The sequence below is a fragment of the Seriola dumerili genome, unplaced genomic scaffold (genome assembly GCF_002260705.1).
Source record: "Seriola dumerili isolate Sdu_G_001 unplaced genomic scaffold, Sdu_1.0 BDQW01000337.1, whole genome shotgun sequence".
NCBI lineage: Eukaryota > Metazoa > Chordata > Actinopteri > Carangiformes > Carangidae > Seriola > Seriola dumerili.
In genome coordinates, this window is record NW_019174592.1 from 843,734 (window position 1) to 865,765 (window position 22,032).

General features: G+C 40.7%; 1 protein-coding gene across 1 annotated transcript in view; it reads right to left on the bottom strand.

Annotated features, from left to right (window-relative positions):
* clstn2 (calsyntenin 2) overlaps positions 1–22,032 on the bottom strand; it is a 184,231-nt gene that overhangs the window by 49,237 nt on the left and 112,962 nt on the right. The window lies entirely within an intron of this gene.

Sequence of the window (22,032 nt, forward strand, 5' to 3'; positions counted from 1 at the left end):
CATGGTAGCCTTTCACCTACAATTCCTGCGCAATTGATATTATGATTTCTCGTGTCTCCAGGATACGTCTTCATCTTGTCCTTTGCTTGTGCTCTTGATCTTTAACGTGTCTGTTGCTTTATCACCTGGATTTTAGAGACTTCTCTTTCAGTCTGGTTACATTTCATTCCTCAGCTGCCACGTGTAATGAACGTTATGTACATTCGTGAGCACACACACACACTAATCCCTCTGACATTTACACATGCAGACTATTCCCTCCCGTGCTCTGCTGCCTCTTCCCTGTTTCTGCTGTTCAGTATTTCAAAGGGAGCCCATATGGGATCTGAGCGCCTATTGGGTGACTTCCTCTTGCAGGCTTCAAAGGAGGGAAACCGTGTGGCGCTCTTGCCCAAGAGGAGGCTGCTTCTGCCCAGTTGGGGACCCCCTCTCAGGGGTAGAAGGAGGGAGGAAAATTATGCGGCCACACTACTCGCTACTACTTTGGAAACCAGATGAGGTGAAAAGAGAAAGAGGACAACAGCAGTTTGGATGCAAATATTTTTAGATAAGTGGCAAAGAGCTGATATTTTGTTCAAATATTTATGATCTGAATATATTAGGTTAGACAGAAACTGACCAGGCAAATGGAAATGTTACGGTAAACTTGGCACCTTCCACACTTGAGCTTTAAAGACAGTTCTTGAACAAGACTCATTAGCTAGGAAAAGTAGTGAAATAAAAAAGTAATTAAAATGACAATGACAGACTCTTCTAAGGAAACAATTGTGACACCTTTGAGTGACGAAGAGAAAATGATATTTTGGCTAAAGTACGAGTGGTTTGAGATGTTTTTTTTGTTTCTGGTGATAACTGTATTTGACATTATTAAAGCCAAAGACAGATGTACGTTGAAGAAGGGTGGAAACGTTTAACGTTTAACAGCCACTTTTTAAACTTACTGGAGGTCAACACTTTCTACTAATAGGATATATTTTGGGTTCAGCATCATTTTAGGCTAAGAGCTGAGAAACTTTGCCAACATAAAATCAATGGGCCTTTGAAAAAGTTAGTGTGGTAATGAGATTGTTGCCTGGTATTCTGAATGTCATCTTACAAAAACAGTTAACAGTTGTGGCCAGCAGCTGCCTTAGATCGTGTTCAGACAGATAAAAGCACTGCAAGAGAAAACCAAGCCCCTTTATTGATTCAAATAAATATTCATATTCATTTCTGTGTCGGCACATTTCTGGTAGTTTACCGTCTAACGTGAGCATGGTGATTTTGCACTTTACCTTGTGAATGTTACAATGGAGCATAAAGTAATTGCCACTAATAACTTGCATCAAATCTAATATTATAAACCGCTGCACAGTGTTTTCACATCTGAAGTCTTAAAAGTCATGGGTTTATTTGTCAAAGCAGCCCTTTGATTCTCCCAGATTCTCCTAAACCTGTTTCCTGTCTGTAACATTGCCACTGTTAATGCTAATACCAGTGGCAATCTTAGACACTGGGGGCCCCAGGAAAAGAAGCCTATCAAAGAACCCCCCCCCCCATTGCAGACTATTGTTGGATGCAACAATTCACAGATGTCCCCTGAATGTCTCATATTTCAGACTATCGGTAGACACAACAATTTAAAGATGTTACCTAAACTCCTCACATGCAGACTATCAGTAGACACCTCATTTTACAGATGTCACTTAAACACCGCACATTCAGGCAATGGGTAGATTCAAACTACATCACACATCATCAGGGACCCCACTTAAGGCAACAGCAGTGCACTGTATAGTGTTTTTATGGGAGGTGTAAGTGGGTTTATGGTTGTCATTACAAAATGTGGCAATATGAGGGGCTATTGGGGGCCCATTTTCCCCTTGGGGGCCCCAAGCATTTGCCTGGTTTGCCTCTATTGATGGTGCATCTCTGCCTAATACAATTTGGTTTCCTTTATGTGTGGTGCATTTATAGCCTCATAGGGCTACTATGATACTGTAAACTTTAAGTCTTGTTAACCACTCACTCAATAGACATAGACTGCTGTTCAGTGTTGGAAAAAAACCCCAAAGGTTATGAAGAACTTGGCTCAGACAATTAAATTAGTCAGAGTCAGGCTGACGGAGTGTGAGTGGTTAAGTTTCAGACTCCAGTGAAATGTAATCCAGTCGACAGCAATGTCGCAAAGTTCAGCATGTTGTCAGAAAAATGATTAGAACTTGAATGAACAGGTGCAGTGCTATGCATGGGCAGATGCCAGCCGCACACAAATAGCGAACCTTTGTTGTGTGTCTATTTACTGTGTGTGTGTGTGTGTGTGTGTAGGTGGTGTCCATTAAAAAACTTCAGAACTGAAAATAACACAAAGGAGCATCCTTTGTTGCACAAACCCAAAGCTAAACACATCTGAATAAAGCCACAGGCCACTGTGAGAGTGTGTACAGTCTAAGTGTATATGAGTGGTGTGTGTTTGTGTGAGAAAGCGTGAGACAGCGATTCCACAAGGATATACCACTTGTAATAACACCCACCCACTAACAGTCACGCATACATGAATGCAGAGACATCAATCCGATGCCATTAATTGTCGACTTCAAAAACTTCAAAGCCAAAGTTAAAGTTATGGAGAGCAGCTCTGGCTCGCCTAGCTTATGAAAGCAAAGCAAAAAGTTTTGTATTCCCAAACCCCTCCACTTTCCTGTGTCTCTGCCTGATGCAAATTGACAGATGGAAGGGATGAATGAAATAAATAACCACACAAACAAAGTAGAGGAGGACATGAAACAACCAGAGGACAAAGAAAGTGAAAGCAAGAGTGAAGGAGGTAGAGAACGGAAACATCACACATCAAAGATCCCTCATCATCTCTTGGGGCACTCGACGGCGAGAAGAAAACAAAATTGCTATCTGCCCCCCCCCCATCGCATTCTATCACACTCTCGTTTTCTCTCTGCAGTTTATTTGGTCTCTTTTCTTCTCGCCTGTCTCTCCATTAGAACATGACTGTGGGAGTTGTTGCCTCAAGTCCTTTGGAGTTGAAAGTCTTTAAGAGATCTGTCACCTAACCCAACCTTCTAGCTTCAAACAAGAGATGGAGGAATGAGATAGAGATGGCAGAAGAATGAAGAGGGATGGGGATGATCTGAGATCAGCAGGGGCAGAGAGATGACGGTGAGGGAAAGAGGAAGGGCGGAGATTAAAGAAAGAGAGAGAAGAAGAGAAAGGGAGTATGAGGAAGATGTCAACCTTTATTACACGGCCGACGATTCAAGGAACGCTTAATTAAAGAAAGTAAATTATTAGAGAAATAGTTTGACATTTTGTGAATACGGTTATTTGATTTTTTGCCAAGAGTTTAGAGCCATACCAGTCTCAAGTCTGCACCCTAAATACAAAGCTAGCAACAGGTTAGCTTAGCTTACCTGAAGACCGGAACAAGGGGAGACAGCTAACCGGGTTCCTATTCAAAGGTCAAAATAACTGCTAGCCTGCTAACACTTTTAAAGCTTATAAACCACTGTAAAACTTAAGTTTAAACAAATAAGACAGCATATTAATTAGTCAGTTTTAAACATGCACACTCTGGTTAGCAGTTTTAGCTAACTGTCTTCTAGTCGTAGCCAGTCTTGCAAAATTACAGATTTTCTTGCTAGCCAGAAGAAAAAGCGACTACGACAACTCTAGCAACTTTTTGGCCAGGCGTTAACCTATTTCCCTTGAGGAGAGTCTCTTAAATGTTCAAGATCATGTCAAGATTTAGTTTTTATGGTGAGGACAGTCTCAATAGACCCTAAAGGTACCAGTATGCTTCAAACTAAGTGCTTGTCAGATCATCAAACTGTATCTGAAACCTACTACTCCAACATCAAAATGAAAAGGTCAGTGTCCGATCATATTTTTAACTTACTAAAACCAACAATCCAACAAAGTGATGAACCAAACACAACACCATGAATACCTATGAGAGGAGATTGTCCAAAAGTGTGTGCTGTTATTCCCATTTTTACGATTCATCTCGTCTCAGCTCTCTCTTCAACGACAGGCTCTTCACCCCGTCTTTGAGTGAGGCCATTTGAAACAGGTATAAACATTTTGCCTTTGGACATGGCCAGACGACACTTCATACGAATGAGCTCGTTCCAAGAACCCTGGCCTTTAAGAAAGCATAAGAACAACAGCCAAGCTATCATTGTATGCCAAGATGCACTGTACATCATAAAGGTCCCCTTGGAAATCCATCAAATGTTTTATTTATATCCTGGTTAAAAATTCCAGAAGCTAACCTCACTGCCAGAGATTAAGTGTAAAGTATCTAAAATAATTAGTTTTGAGTTTCAACTACTGCTCCAAAAACTGAGCACTAAACTTGACAATTATACGCTTTTCAAAGACAGAATTTGTTACAGGGTTATCTATTGCATCAGGTATCATCAGGTGATGAATTAACTCATGTGTACCAGTGACCAGACAAAGACAAGAAAAATGCCTATAAACATTAGGTTATTTTTAGCTTCTAGTGTGGACATGGGGAACAGGACTGGGGAGAGGGAGGCAAGGGTGGCAGAAAGAGGAAGTAAAAGAGGTGGAAGCAGGGAGTTAAGAGGGGGAGGAGGTCCTATAGGGCCTTCTGGAGGAAGGATCCACAACAGAGATTGATGAGCGTTGGAAACAAGGTGACTTTAAGGAGGGGTGGGGAGGAGGAGCCAAGGAGGAAATGAGAAAGTTAGTGTGAGGGCAAAGTGAAAGAAGAGGTGTAAAATGAAGGTATTGGCTGAGGGGAGGGGAGGGGGTTGGATGGCAGGGTACCAAATGATCCTGGAAATGATCACATTAGAACAAAGGAGATATAGTTTTGTACCATTTAAATGAAATCAGTGACTTTAATGTTGTAATTGTTAGGAGTCAGTGTAATGATGCTAAACCTTTGCATGTGAAAGCAGTAGATTTATGCAAATTGTAATATAGACAAAAATAAAGAAACAGAAGTCAAATTTTATCACTGGCACTGTCACCTCAGAGAGTTGCATGTTCTCCCTGCTTTAATGTGAGTTTTCTCCAGGTGCTCTAGTTTCACTGTCTCTGTAAAAGATAGGAATAGTAGGTGGTACAAATAGTCGTGCTATTGTCCTTGACCAAGGCACTGGCCTTGAACCAGATTTAAATCAGTCTGAGATGATCAATGATTTGGTTTACAAAAACTAAAATGACCAATGTGCCATAATTTTTATCCTGAGTTGCACATTTTGACTTTTTATTTAAGTGTAATTCTTTACAATTTCTTTCTTATATTTGATAACTGGTCACCTTTTTCTTCTCACTTTGGAAATAAAACCATTGAAATGTTCATCTTTCAGATGCCATATCTAGCAAAAGTAGTACATAGAAAAGAGTAATAGGGGCAGCAAAATGACAGTAAAGTCAGTTACACATATCTATTTGAAGTTTGCTAACATATGCCAACATTAGCTAACATTAGCTGATTTAAGCTAGTGGTCACACCAGACCAATTAAGGATAGCAGCAAAGTTAGCAATGACAAGTTCAACAGCAGTGGCGATCAATAACTGTGGTGGGCCTCAGGCAAAGAAGCCCATCGAAGAATCAGCTAACCCTCCCACATGCCAACTATTCGCAGACGCTACAATTTACAGATGTTCTCTAAATGCCTCGCGTGCAAACTATCGTTAGTCGCAAGAATTTTCATGTTCTAATTACGGTGGATTTTGGGGCAACAGCAGTGAATTGTACAGTGTCTTTATGGGAAGTTTAAAGGGCTGGTAATTATCATTGCAAAATGTGCCAATATAACGGGCCATTTTCCTCTTCCCCCAAACATTTGCCTGGTTTGCCTCTCCTGGCGGTGCGCCTCTGTACAGCAGCATATATATGACGGGGAGGAAAAAATTTTGAGACCTTGAATTGAGGTATTTTATCTCTTTTAACATTCGCTAAACGCCATATGCTAACATGTGGTTCTACAATTTGTCTGAAAATCAGACATTTTGTCACAAATTGTTGTGTAAAAGCTCAATTATTGTTAGTATCATTAAAGCAAAAGCTCTCATGCAGGCCCATTTGTCTGGCCTCAAAAAAATACTTCATCTCCAGATTCATTAGCAGAAGGGCTGTTTACTAACACATAATTGCCATAAATCATCATCAGCTCTGTGTCAACATGAAAACTATTATCATGTCAGTTGTTGTGGGCATTCAAAATTGGGTGTCTGAGAGCCTATAATTAGAAAAATAGAAGAAACAATTAAAAAGAGACTAAAAGCGGAGGAATAGTTTCTGGTGCATGTGTGTATGTGTTTGTCTATACAGGATGTCCTGAGTGCACGTCTGTGTGTGTCTGTGTGTGTGTGTCAGTGTATGGGAGAAATACTTGAAGGTGACTATGAATTACCGGCTGGCAAAAGTGACTAATTAGAATGGCAATTATACAGCCGCTCCCAGCAGAGACTGGGAGTCAACAGCCAAATGACCTCTTCATAAGCTCATAATGGGCCACAGGCACATACGCGCATACACACACACACACACACACGCTCACACACACGCACACGCACACACACACACTGGGTTTTTAGGCTACATGCCCATTTTAGTGAGACTGATCACATTGACTTTCTCACCCTGTTGGGTTTATGTGGAGCAACAGAGTGGAGAAAGAACTGTGTAATAGGAGAATTGGGGGGTGGGGGGGGGGGGGGGTGTCTAAAGTACATACAGTACCATGTATACAGTATTCAGCATCCTTGGTTTGAATTGGTTGATGTCACTGGTTATGAGCCTGTCTACTGCAAGTTGTCCTTCAACCCGTATTCTTGTTTCCTTGGTAGTGAAGAGAACAAAAATTACTACTACTTTCCTTGTTGGTCAATGAAGGCCTCATTTACAACAAATGAACCATAAGTTGTAAAGTTGTAAACATGAATCCACATGGCTGATTTTCATTGGATGGATTTGGTGACCTACTTTCTCCTTTCCTCCTTTCATCGGTGCTACACTGATAGTGGACATGGTCCTGAGGGAACAAAAATAAAGGCAGAGCTCATTCTGGCTACTGACAGCAACTCATACTGCACTTCTCTGTCCTTTAATTGTTTATTTGCCTTGCGTGGTGATCACAAAGCGCTCACACGGAGAGGCCTATGGCCCAGCCACAGGACTGGTTGGCAAATATTATATTCTACTGGATTAAGAAGTTAACAAGTTTGATTTTTTTTTGTTAAATTTGCACTCACTCATTCTGTGCATGATTGTGATTGTAAAATGTTTTTAATTTGAGTTGATGAAAAAAGTTTAAATGATGTAGTAACATGCCCCTGCCTTTTTTTGTCTTGTGCATCTTGGGAAATCAGAGCACTTTGGCACACTGTCATAACGCAGCAATCAAGTTGTGGAAAGAAAATGATGTTACAACAGCCTAAATTAAAGATTAAAATGATTATGTTCCTGCCTATTGCTGTGTTCTGAGCTTGATTAATATCGCGTCTGGTCTGTTCTCTGAATAAACTGTATGTCTAACAAGACGCAATCTTCACAGTGGTGTGGGTTCTCCTAGAGCACCAGCCTTCCTGACATTTAAGCAGCAATCTGAGGCAAAGATCCTGTTTGAGGTGAAAGGGACGGGTGCATGGCAGTGTTCTGAAAACTGATAAGTCACCTATTAAAGTCTGGCTCATTGATTGGGCCGCACTATCAACACAGTCAGCAGCTGCAGCAGAGGCTGTGACCCACAGCTCGTGAAGGCAATTAAAACCCTTAGCACCTAATTGCAGCAATTTGGTTAAAAAAGCGAACTCTTCTGAATCTCAACTCTATTAAATCTGAACACAAAGACATGATACAGGACATTTTTAGATTAAGTGTGGTTTAAACTTTCCTAACATATAATTGTCTCCAATGTCCATGGCAAATAAACATCCATAAATCTACTTGAGAGAGAAAACTCCAGAGCTTGAATGAGAACCTTAGAAGTTTTAATCAGTATCAATTACTTTGATTAGTATCAATATGGATTACTTTGTATCAAAAGTAATCCACTGATATTTTTCTGTACGTCCATTGGTACAACGGAAACATGAACTGCTAATAGCTTTTGGCTAGCTTTAGCTAATTTGCTAAAATATAAACAAATATAGTGTCAGACTTTGAAAACCCCCAGGCTAAAAGAACTAGTGAATGTGTATGTTCACTAAAACACTCACTCTAAATTGTGAACTCACAAAAACAGCTGAAGTAGATTTCTAATTCCCTCTAATCAGAGTTGCACATGTCCTTTATAATTTCCTATGAATAGAAAAAAGTCTGTTGACAACCAGGAACAACAAAGGAACAAAATTGCTAAGATTATCAGAGGAAAATAAATAAGGTAAATAGACAACATTTAAAACTTGGCAGGAAGTTTTCAGGCTGACAGAAAATCAGAAAAAACTGAAAACAAAAGATACTAAACATGCACTCACTGCAGAATGATTCAGTGTCTGCATTAAGTCAAATGGAGAGGCATGATATGTTACCTGTCTATGTTTCATCTCATTTGAATGTGCTTTTAAGAATACCTCATTGTTTTACAGTGCCACAAAAAATAAACAAAATACAATAAATAAATAAAGAAGAAAATCCCTGCTATAATTTAAAATTGATTTGTGCTCTTTGTTCACGTGCAACACAGATGAGGGTGTGAGTTTGTTTGCTGCTGGATATGAGAAATGATGAATGGGGAGCACGTTACACCAACAAAACAACTAAAAAACAAAAACAGGTATTTTATTTTGTAACTGTGTTTGTGTGTGACACACTGAACTCCTCACCATCAGTCTGTTTGCAGACACACAGTCCTTTTCCTTTAACTGTCTAAAAAAACACACACTTGCACAAATAATTAACATCATTTCCTAGTGCTAGTTTTGGGAACACTTCGGCCCACGGACGTGTCCCTCAAGTATTTCACGTTGGGTTTGTTAGCAAACAGAGAATATTCACTTACAGAAACTGTCATTACCTCATTTCACCCCCCAGTTGGAAACTCAGCTGGGCGTCTCCATAGCTGCCCCACAAAGTCAAGCTGTGCTGTAGCTTCAGCTGTGAACTACCACTGTCTGTAGCAGTATCTAGTGTTTTCTGATATTTAGAGACAGTGTAAACAGACAGTACTCTGGGTGTATTCAGTATTTTCATATTTGAGTTGTGGCTGGATGGATGGAGTGGAGGGATTCTATTCTTGAGGTAAATGATACGAACCAAATATTCGTCCTTTAATATCACCCTCTCTCTTACCATCTTCCCCTTTTATTCTCAAGTCTGGACTGATAAATGCAACTATGCTGCAACATTTATTACTGTACTTTAAATTCTATTCAGACAGAAATCCTCTGATCTGAGTGCGATAGCAATCGGTTTGGACCAGGAGAGCACTAAAGTCTCACACCGGTGCCAGGGGTGTGACTTTGTGTACAGTATGTGCAGGGGTTTAATTGAGGCCTTGAAGGTTGAGAGCCTGGAGGGAGTATTGAGATTAATCACACCTTTAGGCTACAATTAGAGCAAAACAATCAAAATCCTGGGCTGGTTTGGGTTAAGTGATGTCCATGAAGGACATAACATAATGTCCAAGAATATTTGATGCCTGGTGGGAAGTCTCTTGGCATACTAATGAGTATGAGCTAACTGGCTTTATACTCATCTTCTTAAAGTGAACTATCACTTTAACTTACCAAAAGCAGATATATGTGTGATGTTAAAGGGCTTTTCCTTGGGCCTGGCTTCAGCCAGCTGTGTTAAGGTGCTGTTGATATTGTGAACACCTCGTAGGAAATGCAACATGTTTGTCACTAAATTAGGTTCATTAGCAGAACTGTTCTTCAATAAAACCAGATCTAATCAACCAGATGTGGACATATTCTGCACTATTTGGTCAGCAATAAAAAAGTTTTAAATATTTCCAGAAGGATTAGCACAAACAGAAACAGCCACACTGAGCTCGTGAAGGGGCTGTAGGTGACAAGCTTTTTGTTGTGGTTTGTAACCAGCACACCTCCAACATGTTAAACAACTTGACCTTTCTGTTGAGTGCAGCAGAAAAAACACTCTTACCACAGCATGGCATAGTGTGTTTAGCCTCCCCACCTTGGAAAAAAGTCTATTCGATAGAAGATAACAAAAAGTTCCTTCCACTCATTGCACAACTACGAAGACACAGGCTGAAGTGAAGTGCTGCAGGTGAGTGTGTGGCTGTTGTGGGACGTTGGGTCCTTCTGGTAGAGAGACTGTGACAAAAGAAAAAAATCTGTGATTGAAAATGGTTATTTTGTTTTCAAATTTATTCCTGAATAGTTGGGACATGAGGAGCACAGTAAGAAATACTTTTAATTGTTTTAAAAGACATGTCCTGTTTGAGTGAAAGCAGTAGTAGTAGGCTAAAGTAGGTCAGGCTCGCTTCAGGTCACTTCCTTTGTGGTTTTGGCTTCACTTGTTGGAGAAAGTCTATGTGGTGCCATGGCAACAGGTAGTGTTGGTGTGACACTGGCATCATATTCTTAGCAGTGCAGTGCATGAAATCCTTCAGATACAGGTCAGGCGCTTCAGTGAATGTTCACATCAAACATCAGAATGAGGAAGAAATGTGATCTTAGTGACTTTTGATGATAGTGGTGCCAGAAAAGCTTGTGATCTCCTGGGATTTTCACACACAGCAGTCTCTAGCGCTTTTACTGAGACTGTTGAGAAAAACAAACCAAAAAAATCCAGTGAGCAGCATTTCTGCAGTATCAACAGCATGAATCCAGGGACCCAACCTGCCATGTATCAACTGTCCAGGCTGGCAGTGGTGGTGTAATGGTGTAGGGAATGTTCTCTTGGCCCCTTAATACCAATCAATCATAGTTTGAATACCACAGCCTATCTGAGTATTGTTGCTGACCGTGTGCTTCCCTTTATGGCCACAATTTACCATCTTCTAATCACTATTTCCAGCTGCATAATGCTCCAAACTGATCAAATGCATGAATGTGCAGTGAAGTGTTTCCAACATCTTGCTGAATGACATGAAGAACTGACACTGGGAACACACTGCCTGTGTTGCTTGTGCGTGGCGGCTGCGTCGCTGCTAATGCCAGCTCTATCTCTCTACATAGAGTTTGCAGGCCTCTCGAATGTTGGATTTCTTTGTGCCACTGTCACCACATGCATTTGTGGGAGGTGGGAGGTGCCAATTTTATGCAATGTTGCTAACACTGAAAAGAAAACCAACATATTCCACAGCCACCACGCAGCCAGTGTGTTTCCGGCCTGAGGCTGTATTGAGAGCAAAGGGAGGATCTACTGATTATTAGTAAGGTGTTCCTAATAACGTGCTTGGTGAGTGTATAGTGGCCTCATGGAGTGTTGATAATGATTGCAGTTAACCTGAAACATTTATTTCTACATTTTCATTTAAATCTTTTCAGATATTTCCATGCAGACCATTTCAGAACCATGCGACATGGACATTTCAGTCTAATCCTGGGCTCAAAACCTGAGAATGATTCAATAAGCTTGTTAAGTTCCAAAGAAAAGTTTGTGATCTGGTGATTTTCGTGCAGATGCTGCTGAACACTTGGTGTAAAGCAGTGACAAGTGCAGTAATCACAGTATGTAGGAGGTAAAAGTGTTTTCCCAGTAAGGCCTGCACTCATTATTAATGCATGCACAATGCTGGATTTGTTTGTTGCATCAGTCTGGCAGATACAGTGAGTCACTGTCTCCTGGTGGATACTGTATATCTGTACATGCTACTTTAAATACAGATGAAGATATAACAATGGAGTAAAAGACTGTGACGTTGAGGTAATGTGGATGACTGTGTGAGCAGGAAGAGAGAGAGAGAGAGAGAGAGAGAAGAGATTGTGAAACAACAGCAACCTCAGCAAGACAAAAAAAAAGTAAAACATGGTCCCACAGGCTCAAACCGTCAGTACAAACCACACAGTGGTGAAAGTTGCCACAGACCTTTAGCAGAGCGGTGAAAAGAGACAGAATGTGTGGGGGGGGGAACATCGTGCCATCTCGTCTAGTGCCACACCACATCCATCACACGCCTCCTCTTGATTACCTAAACCCTGACAACATGTGCACTGCCGATACTCCTACGGCAAATTTACCAGCCCTCCACTCAGCTCACTTATTCGTCCTCCTCTCCATCTCTATCTCCTCTTCAATTCTCTCTTTCTCACCCTTTCCTCTTACCACACTTAAGGTCAGGGTGGGATGTGCACAATAAATCTTCACCGTAGATTCTGACAGCCACCCTCAATTCAGGAAGTGCCTTAGCCAGTCGGAGGCAACAGCTGCACTGCACATAAATTTTCCCCTCTTCAAAACTTTCTGGGTAGGCAGAAAGTCTGGGAGGAGAGTTTGGAGAGTGTTATTTGGCACGAAAGTAAGACAAATCGGTGGAAAAAGGAAAAAAAGAAACCCAACGGAAGTAAGAGGGTGGAGAGGGCGAAGGGTAAAAGGAGAGATTCGCTGGGAGAAGAGAGGATTCACTGAACCAATTTTGTCCAGATTAATATGATGAATGGCACAGAATAGCAGCTTTTACAGTGCTGTTTCTTTTATTTGGCTTTTGTGCTCCCATTTACCACAAAGTGAAATCACAGCTCTTCAGTCTTTCAGATACTCAAACACAAACACCTACACACACTGAGGACGATGTGTGATCGCGTACAGAACTGCTGTACAATGCACACACATGGGCCTACATTAAGTAACACACAACGACTTACACACTAATCAGTACTACTCAGTGGACATATACACACATATCAAACGGCTCTAGACTTCACTTGGTCATGTCAAAAATGACTTGAGACCTAACTTTAGCTTGTCGTAAAGGACTTGAGACTTTAACGTGTCACAGAGTACTCGAGACTTTCAGGACTTGAGCTTGATGTGAAATGACTTGAACTTCTCAGAAGAGACGTAACTTTAACTTTTCACAAATGACTTGAAACTTGTGTGTTTATGCGCTGTGTTTTCAGTGAACGGTGAACTGAATGATCAGTTTGCAACTAACGAATGTGAGCGTATGCATCGTTAACTCTAACCAAAAAGCTGTTCGCCAACCACCAAAAAAACATCAGAAGAAGAAGAACTGTTCTACAGCACCTGGCATGCAAAGTGAAATATATAATAGCACATCTTTCAGCTAGCGGCTGTAATGAAGCCAGTGGTGGAGCCTGTAGCAGCATCTAATCTATTTTGTTTTCGAACTGCTGCATAATTTCATGCAGGCTAAATAAAATTTCCATTGCATCTACAGTTTACCTTTACTACAACTATTTTTTTCTGCATAATAAAAAAAAATGTATACGGAGTGGAATTACATTTGTAAAGCGATCTGTTTTGAGCTGTCCTACTTCATGACACAATGTTTAAGTTGTAAAACATTTACTTACATTGGTTTTTCTTGGCTTTTAAATTGAATCTCTGTCTGTGATTCTATAGCAGTGTAGAGTACTGTGGCAATGATTGGGGGGATGGATGGATGGGTGGGTGGGAGGAGGTCCTACTGAAACACAAGAACTCAGAGCAGCTCATTAAAAAAAATGGAAGATGAATGTGAACTAGTTCATTTTAATCTGTGGGAACTAAACTTTCAGTTAGCTCTTATGAAGTGAGCACACACACACACACATACACGCATAAACACACACACACAGAGTCAGTCAGGTGAGGTAATAAAAGCCATTGCTCCTCCACCCTGTCATTTAGTGGCCTCTCCAGCATTCCCACCTGTCTCAGATCTATAGTATTTCCCTTCCCACTCTCATAAAGTGGAGGTAATATTATCTGGGGAGGGTGGGATGTGAAAGAAATAAAAATGATGGAAAAATGCACGAATGCAGTTTTGGAAAATATGTGTGTAATAAAAGGCTGATTTCATTTGAGATGCAGACTGTGATAGCAGAGGTTGAGAGACGCTCCGGCAGAATGTGATGAAATAATGTCTGTGATGAATGAATGAAATCATTCTGAGAAGATCGCAACGACAAAACCTGCCTGCTTCAATTAGGCTCATGAAATTATTATTTCATTTATTCAAATCCAGCACAGACTGTGTTGGAGTGACATCAGAGTGATATCTATCTTTTATTTCTTTCAGCTGTTCCCTCCCAATATGTTATAAACTGGTATGTGTCCCAATGGGAAGCCATTTCTGACAGTTTTCCCTTTGTTGCCTTCATCTCCATATTTTCCTCTTTTGATCTTTGTCCCTGGAAGTGTTTCTCTACCTTTTCTGTCCACTTTTCTATCACTTCCTCCGTCCTCTTTCTCTGTCATTTCATCTTTCCACGGTTATCGACTCCTGCTGTCAATAAGCTCCTCCACCTGAATACAAACCAGGCTATTTTGCATGACTGACCAATCGTTATCTAACATCCAGGGATGGCTACTGTGCCGTTAACAATAAATCCACTGCTTTAATGTGAATATTTGCTGTGTGGGTACCAGAGGAGCGTGAATCGACTGGGCTGTATGTCAGAGGGATTTTAACACTTGGTGCAATTTTACATGGACCCCCCCTCCCCCCCCCCCGCTCTTCAGATGCAGCTGGACGGTGGTCACAGTATTTATGAGTGAAGCGGTGGGATCTTAGCCCTGAGCTGGGCCCTGACCCAGAGGTAGATGATGACTCAGAACACACACAAACACATGGACAAACATCTGTGGGAGTGTGAAAAAATAAAATAGTATGACGAATGAAATTTGGTGTGTGTTTGTGTGTGAGTGTGCACACAAGGGGCTCATGTGGACCGACAAGACAAGGATCGGGGTTGAAAATGTATGAGGTGAAAGTCTGCATGCACTTCAAACAGACAGTCAGAATGACCCTTCGAAACACCTGTGTGTGTGTGTGTGTGTGTGTGTGTGTGTGTGTGTGTGTGAGTGTGTGTGTGTGTGTGTGCCCACCATGTACTTTGGAGCCCAGTGATGCAGCAGTGCTCTAAATTTAGCGGACTCTTTAGTAAGAGTCATCTATCATTCAACACGGACCCTCACATGAGGGGAGAGAGTGTGTGTGTGTGTGTGTGTTACAGAGAAAAGGTAAAACAGCAACACAGATAAGAAAAGACAGAGCAACCTGCTAAACGTCTCTTTTCTGTTCATGCTGGACACATCCTACAGGATTTGTGTAAAATATGGAAATCTAAAATATATTTTTTCAGTAGTTGAGCTCATACATGGAGTTAATTATGAGCCTCTTTGTTCTTTATTAACTAGGGCACTACTAATGCTCGGTGTTTAAGGATAAAGAGGATGAAGAAAACACTGATTACACAAAAAGAAATAGTGATCATTTGCCCATTGTGGATTTATCGTAAATCACTACCATACTGCTTCTTGCACTCATCTGCGTGACGCTGTGTTTGTGGATCGAAATACTGCACCACCCTCATTTGCAAATGAATCTGGTGCAAAATGGGAGACACATGCATGTGCTATTATTTGAGCCTGTGGTACTGGTGTGAGCTCCATAGTAGCCTGTCTGGTCCTGAGAGACTTCCAGTGTGTGTGTGTGTGTGTGTGTGTGTGTGTGTGTGTGTGTGTGTGAGTGTGAGAGTGACTGCCGCTTCTTCACTACCAGGATCTCCTTCCTCTCTTAGCAAGACAGGTGTTGTGTGGACCTCCACTGTTTCTTGCAAACAACACTTTTTTTCCCCCCAACTTCATGGTGAAAACAACATAATTTCATAAGCTCATCAGGTAGAGCAGTCCCTAAACATCCCATAGTTTACTAACAAGCAGTTTCTGATGACAGCAGTCAACAGCAGCACATCAGTAATTTGAAAATGCCAGATGCTCAGCGTTTGGATTGTGCTCAAGAGATATTCATTTCCACAATGAGCCCGGACCTGTTACGAGGCAACTGTGTGTGGGAAGATCATGCCAAAAAAAAAAAAGAAAAAAGAAAGAAACATGCCGTTCTCCATCTTTTATTGTTGTGACTGAGGGGACCTTCTGGCATTGTTCATGAGCACAATGGATGTGAGTGTGCTTTGAAATACGCTTGTTAGCTTTTACACCCACATACAGTATGAAGATGGGGGAGGGGAGCATGTAAAAACCTTTTGAAATTTATTTTCACAGGAGGGTGCCAAGGTCCTTCAAATTCATTCACATCTCAATTCATGCAGTTGTGAAACTCGAAAACATTCAAACTTAGAGGGATCATTTGGACTTTATAGGCTTTTATTCTCACAGACCTCTGTGTAGTCGGAGGGGTGAGATTAATCACAGATCAGTTTCTGGATGTTTTGTATTTTAGGAATGAGTACAGCAGCCCTTTTCAAAATGGCAGCATGTACTTAAATATTTCTATAGAGAATTATTTCTACATGATTGTCAAACAAATGGTGTTATTATGAAATTCATGACCAGTTTCTTGGTTTACTGCATGTGCTTGCAGCCACAGCAGATCAAATCCAATATTAGAAATTTCCAGGGTTGGATTACCTCATCACTAGAGGGCCCCTGGGAAAACAATGTGCTGAGCGCCCTGCTGACCCCCCACCTCATCCGTTTTTGTGTATGTATTTAATACTGTAGGTATTAAGCACAAACTAATGTTGTCCATGTCAATAAAGGCCTTTAAAACTGCAAGATTAGTTGATAATGCAGGCGTTACCTTAAGGCTCCAATTATTTTATAATCAGAATGTACTTGAGCATCAGTTGTAATCAAATAAATCACCACAAACTAATTGTCACATAGTGAACCTAGAGCCTTTGGGCCCCGTGTGGGTCTGGGGCCCAGGGCAGTTTCCTACTTTTCCCTAATAGAAGTCCAGCCTTAGTAGTTTCAAATGATGAAGAAAGTGTCAGCATTATTTTTATTGCTGCTTTGAAGAAACTAGTTAAGCCTGGCTAATGAGTGCAAAGTCTGTTTGAGAACGTGTTTTCCTACTTTTCAGTGAAGCCTCTACCTGATCCGATAAGCGTCCAGTAACAGAGTAAAGATGGGACACTCTCACTATTCCACCTGCTATTCAACTACATGCAGAGAGTTTGCCAATTTGTGGTATGTTTCACTGCTAATTATGCACCCTAATGTGGACTTACATGACTCTCCAACTCACATCTCCACTCCTAAAGCCACACTGACACAGTGGCTTAAAAGTCTGACTATTATGCACAGAGTGTTAATGCTAGAATTACCCAGAACACAAACTGTACCATTGATTTAAAGGTCCCATATTTCACACTTTTCAGTGTTTTATTTGGTTTTAAGAACCAAAAACCATCTCAATGTAGTTTTACATCTCCTCTCTCAGGCTTCTCTCTGGAGCTCTAGCAACAACAGGTTGGTGAGCCAATCAGAAGAGAGGAGGCTCTGAGCCTCTCTACTGATTGGCTGACTGTTTCCTGAGTGATTGCATAAAGATACAGCAGATTTCAGGTAAATACTCAGAGAAACTAAATCCTGCAAGGTTGGATGGTGGGTTCAGGTGGGCGGGGCTTGGGGCATGGCTGAGAGCTGTGACATCACAAAATTACAGAAATCCTTAAGGCTCGTTTTAAGGCTCAGTTTCTGAATACAGGCTGTGTGCATTTCCCTGTGGACTGAGCACTTTGATATTTTCACAGTATTAATATAGAACCTAGACCTGCTTTACAATCAAAAAACACATGGACATCTACCTTTATACAATATGGGACCTTTAACACAGGCTTTTCTAAAAGGCATTGCAGTATATATGAGAAAACTATAGACCTGTCTATGCAAACATTCATTCACACTGTCGCTGTCTCAGTTGCTTAACCATCTTCACTCCATTCAGAACACACAGGCCAAATCTGTCATATGTAACACACCACATGGACGGTAACTGATTAAATTTCCTATTTCCCACTGACCACTGTGAAATCAGAAAAAGCCCCCCATGAGAGTTTTTTTGATTGCTTCCCTCAAAAAAATAAGTGTTTTCTAAGGGCTAGCCAGAGGTAATGATGTCACTTCCACATTCAATTTAGACTCCTGGTGGAAACATCATTTGGATCTCAATTATCTCAGTCATTTTTTTTCTTGTTCTTTTCACAGCTCAAAGGCTCGAAGTGACTTCTCATTGATTTTCTCCTCTTGCCAAAGTCCCTCCGCCCTGTCAGATGAGGAAACAGTGCAGGCTTTGTTCTAACTGTACACCCAGCATTTCCCTTTGTCTGTCTGCATGGGGCGCGTTATAAAACTCTACAGAAACACGGAAGCAATGAAACACCACTGACAACGAAGATTTGCCAGCCTCAAACAGAAATACTATCTTTTATGGGTCTAATGGGCCAAACATGTATCCCACCAGCATTTCATGAACCAGTGAACAGCGGCTCGAAATGTGGAACATGGCAGAAAAATATAGAGTTTCTTTCCCATCTTTATTCAAGAATGTGGTCTTTCCTTTTGAGAGCATTATTTCTTCACCGCTTCCCCTCAACACCCTGCACTCTCTCTAAAATAGACCCTGCTCGAGTGTAAATCTCTGCTCCTGCTCAAAACTGTTTGTTATTGTGGTAGCGGGTTGCCCCATCCATTATGACGTGTCCCTGTTTGCTTACAAGCACTTAGATTTAAAAAAAAAAGATGAATGGACAAAGATGTCTGTCATTGTACGTGTTCCGGGCGAGCTGGCGAAGTGTAGCCCATGATATAGTTTGTGAGATTAGGAGCGAGTTGCGTGCTAACTAGCGCCGTAGCGTGCAAAACAGCATTCCATTCCAAACAAACTTGCTAGTGATTTCATCTGCGTCAGTGCGCTGATGAACTTCAGCGGCGTTCTTGATTTTTCCACACCACCCCTGTCAGAGTGGTTTATTCCATCTCCGCTGTACGATGCTGTTCAGTGTTTGTTTTTCTGAGCTCCACTGACTAGCTGAGTACCAATACGAGTCTTACTGCTTTTGTATTCACTGTTGTGTGCGTCCATTGGCTTGAAACTATGTTGGGTCTCAAGCTAATATCATTTCTTGTACATTCCTGTTTGTGATGATAATTGTTGAATTGTTTCCACTGCAGAGCCTGTACTTAATTTATTACATTCAGTGTGCCTTTTTGTTGCATTTTTTTGTTTACATTAAATCTTAGCATGTTAAACACTTTATATATGGCTGTGCATTTAAATTCATTGCACTGGCTATATTTCTATTTTACCCATTTGTAGGCGCATTATCTTGTGTGTGAGTCACATAGTGGAAATTTTATTAAGTTGTGACTTCTCTGACCCTACGTATATGAGAGAGGCAGAATCATTCTCTTTATTATAACCTGCATGTGCATGAGGTTATTTTTCAGACAGCGCACACCCGATCCAATTTTCTACATAGTTCTAACACATGCAGAGGCTCATTCAGCAACGGCTCATACAGAAAACATGTTCAAGATTGACAGTCTCCTTTTTTGAGATGCCTGAATGAAAGTCTACATTTTAAAGAATATGAAACTGCGCACAAAAGACATGTTCAATACAAGCTCAATGCAAAGCTCTTCAATGAAGCCAATAAAAAACCTCAGGCCATCTCGCTCAACAATGCACACAGCACAGATAGCAAAGCTTAAAAATAGTGAATCACACTGCACACAATAGGCCTGTACACATAAAGCCATGCTGCCTCGAAACTACTGCGTCTGTTATTAAGAGATAGCACACTGATTTTTTTTTTCAGCAGGTAAAACTAATATCTGCAGCCACCCCCCACCCCCCCTGTTCCAGTCATTATATTGCGGCTTGTAATGCCTGATTGGATTGTAAATTAATTATCACTTCTGTGATAAACCAATGTAGGGAGAGAAGGAGATTCCTCTGTCTCCACAGAGGGAGCTTTCTGGGTTGGAGGTATTCAGAAGTTCATTTTGTTTAAAAGACATTAGCAGATGAGGAGGAAATGGTGACAAGGCGAAGGGGAGATAGCGACTTAATGAAAGTTTCCTTTCATGCCCCGGAGTTTAAGAGACGACTATTAACAAGAAGGAAGATGAAAAAGAGGATGTAAAAAAAGGATTAGGAGATTTAAAAAAGTGGTCAGGAAACCTCTACAGTTAACTATTGTGCAGCCTGTGTCGAAGATGTATGCGCTGCCAGCACCACACACACTGCAGAAGTCCCTTAGAAACTTTTATCACCTAAAGCTAACGAAAGAAAAAAAAAACCCCATCAATTCGAAGACAAGAAGACAAGTCTACGAATGAACTCACCACCTACACATCTCTAGTAACCAACAGGACCTGTAAAACATCCAACCGACTGTACAAACTCAATGTGGCAAAGCAGGAAAACAACTTAAAGCTGTAATGTTTTCTTCAAAAGGTAAAGTCCATTTTATGACAAACTGAGTTTACTGCAAACAAACAAGCTCCAAACTGGAGTCAGATATGTGAGAATTTAGGAAGCTTTTAGCAAGATATTAGCTGGATAGCTTTAAAACATTAAGTGGCAGTTTCTTCCCCTGCTAACAAGCTAAATTGCACATTACAGAAAAAGTCAAACGCTTGAAGGCACCATCCAAGATTTTACAAATACTGAGGTTTTTTTTTTTCTAATTCCATGTTATTAATTGAATCATTCAGTTAATTAGTGACGTCTTGATCTCGTTTTTTTTTTTTTTGGTCCCTGATCCCCATCTATTTTTTTTTCTTCAGTCACTTCTTCAGGCTGTGCTGTTTTTGGTGGTGCTATTGTTTTTGAGCTGAATCAAACGTCTTACTGACAGTTTAGATACAGCGTATCATTATTAATAGTTTTGGTGTTTGTTTTTGTTCGTTGTTTTCTTGTTCCCTTTTGTTATTGTTTCGCATTATGACATAATGTTTACTTGAGTGGACCTCAGGAAGAGTAGCTGGTAGTCACTTATGGGGATCCAAATAAATAAATAGATCAAAGTCCTTAAATATTGTGTCTGATACTTTTTTTCTTTGTGTCTGGTATTGAACTAACAGCTGTGGTCAGCTTAATCTGATACACCTTCTTTTTCACGAGCTACATGATCAAAATACCAAAAGGCCCAGTCCAAAAATATAATGTTTTTATGAGTTTAAATTATTGCTATGATATGAATGAAAGATTAACTGAGCGAGTGCAAGTCCTGCAATTGAAGTGATGCAATAAGCTGAAGAGAAGACGCAGTTGGAACTAGAAAAAGCACTCAGTCCACTAACGGTTGTTGGAAAGATGTGTTTTAAACAAACAACTGCTGAGTTTAAGTTTGGCTTGTTATGAAGTTAGTCTCAGATCTGCTACCACTGACGTCTGGCATTTCAATGTATGTTTCGTACACACCTCTCTGTGAAGCGTGCTTAGCTGTGTAGCTTTGTGAATCCTTGTATTTTCCTGATGTATTTTTGTTAAATGCCTGTCTTTAAAATTCTTGAAATATTCAGATCGAATTCAATTTACTCCGCGAAGACAATTGTATACAGCAGCTCGCAAACCAGGTCAACAAATACACACACTGTAAATATGTATCCTTAAAATTAATAGAAATGTATCTAAAAAAATACAATACAATCCTTCATGTCCCCCCCCCGTCATCGAGACCAGTGATCTGTCTGATCAAAGTGGCCCTGGGAGCTGCATCTGTAGGCCCAGGCTCAGCTGTGTGTCTCTCCCCCAAATCAAATGTCTCGAGTCGAGGTGACCTGTCTGACTTTAAGACAGGATCCTTCATCAACACACAGCTGCTGTCTTACACACACACACCCACACACACACACACACACACGCTTATACAGACATGTCTATGAAGCAAGCACATTCCCGTCTCTGTTTTCTGTTTGTTCGAGTTGTATGACATACAATGATAACAGACTGTATTTTGTACAAAAATCACTCTTAAACGTTATAGAGTTGTGATTAAAGATAAAATATTAATCTGAACTGGTGACAAAATTGAATATTTTAACCTATGAATCAAAGTAGTGACCCAGTTTTGGATATGTTTCCAGTCTTGCTCTACTTATACCAAGATTTTTGTACCAAAAAAAAGAGGCCCCAAAATCAATTATTTCCCATTCTGTTCCT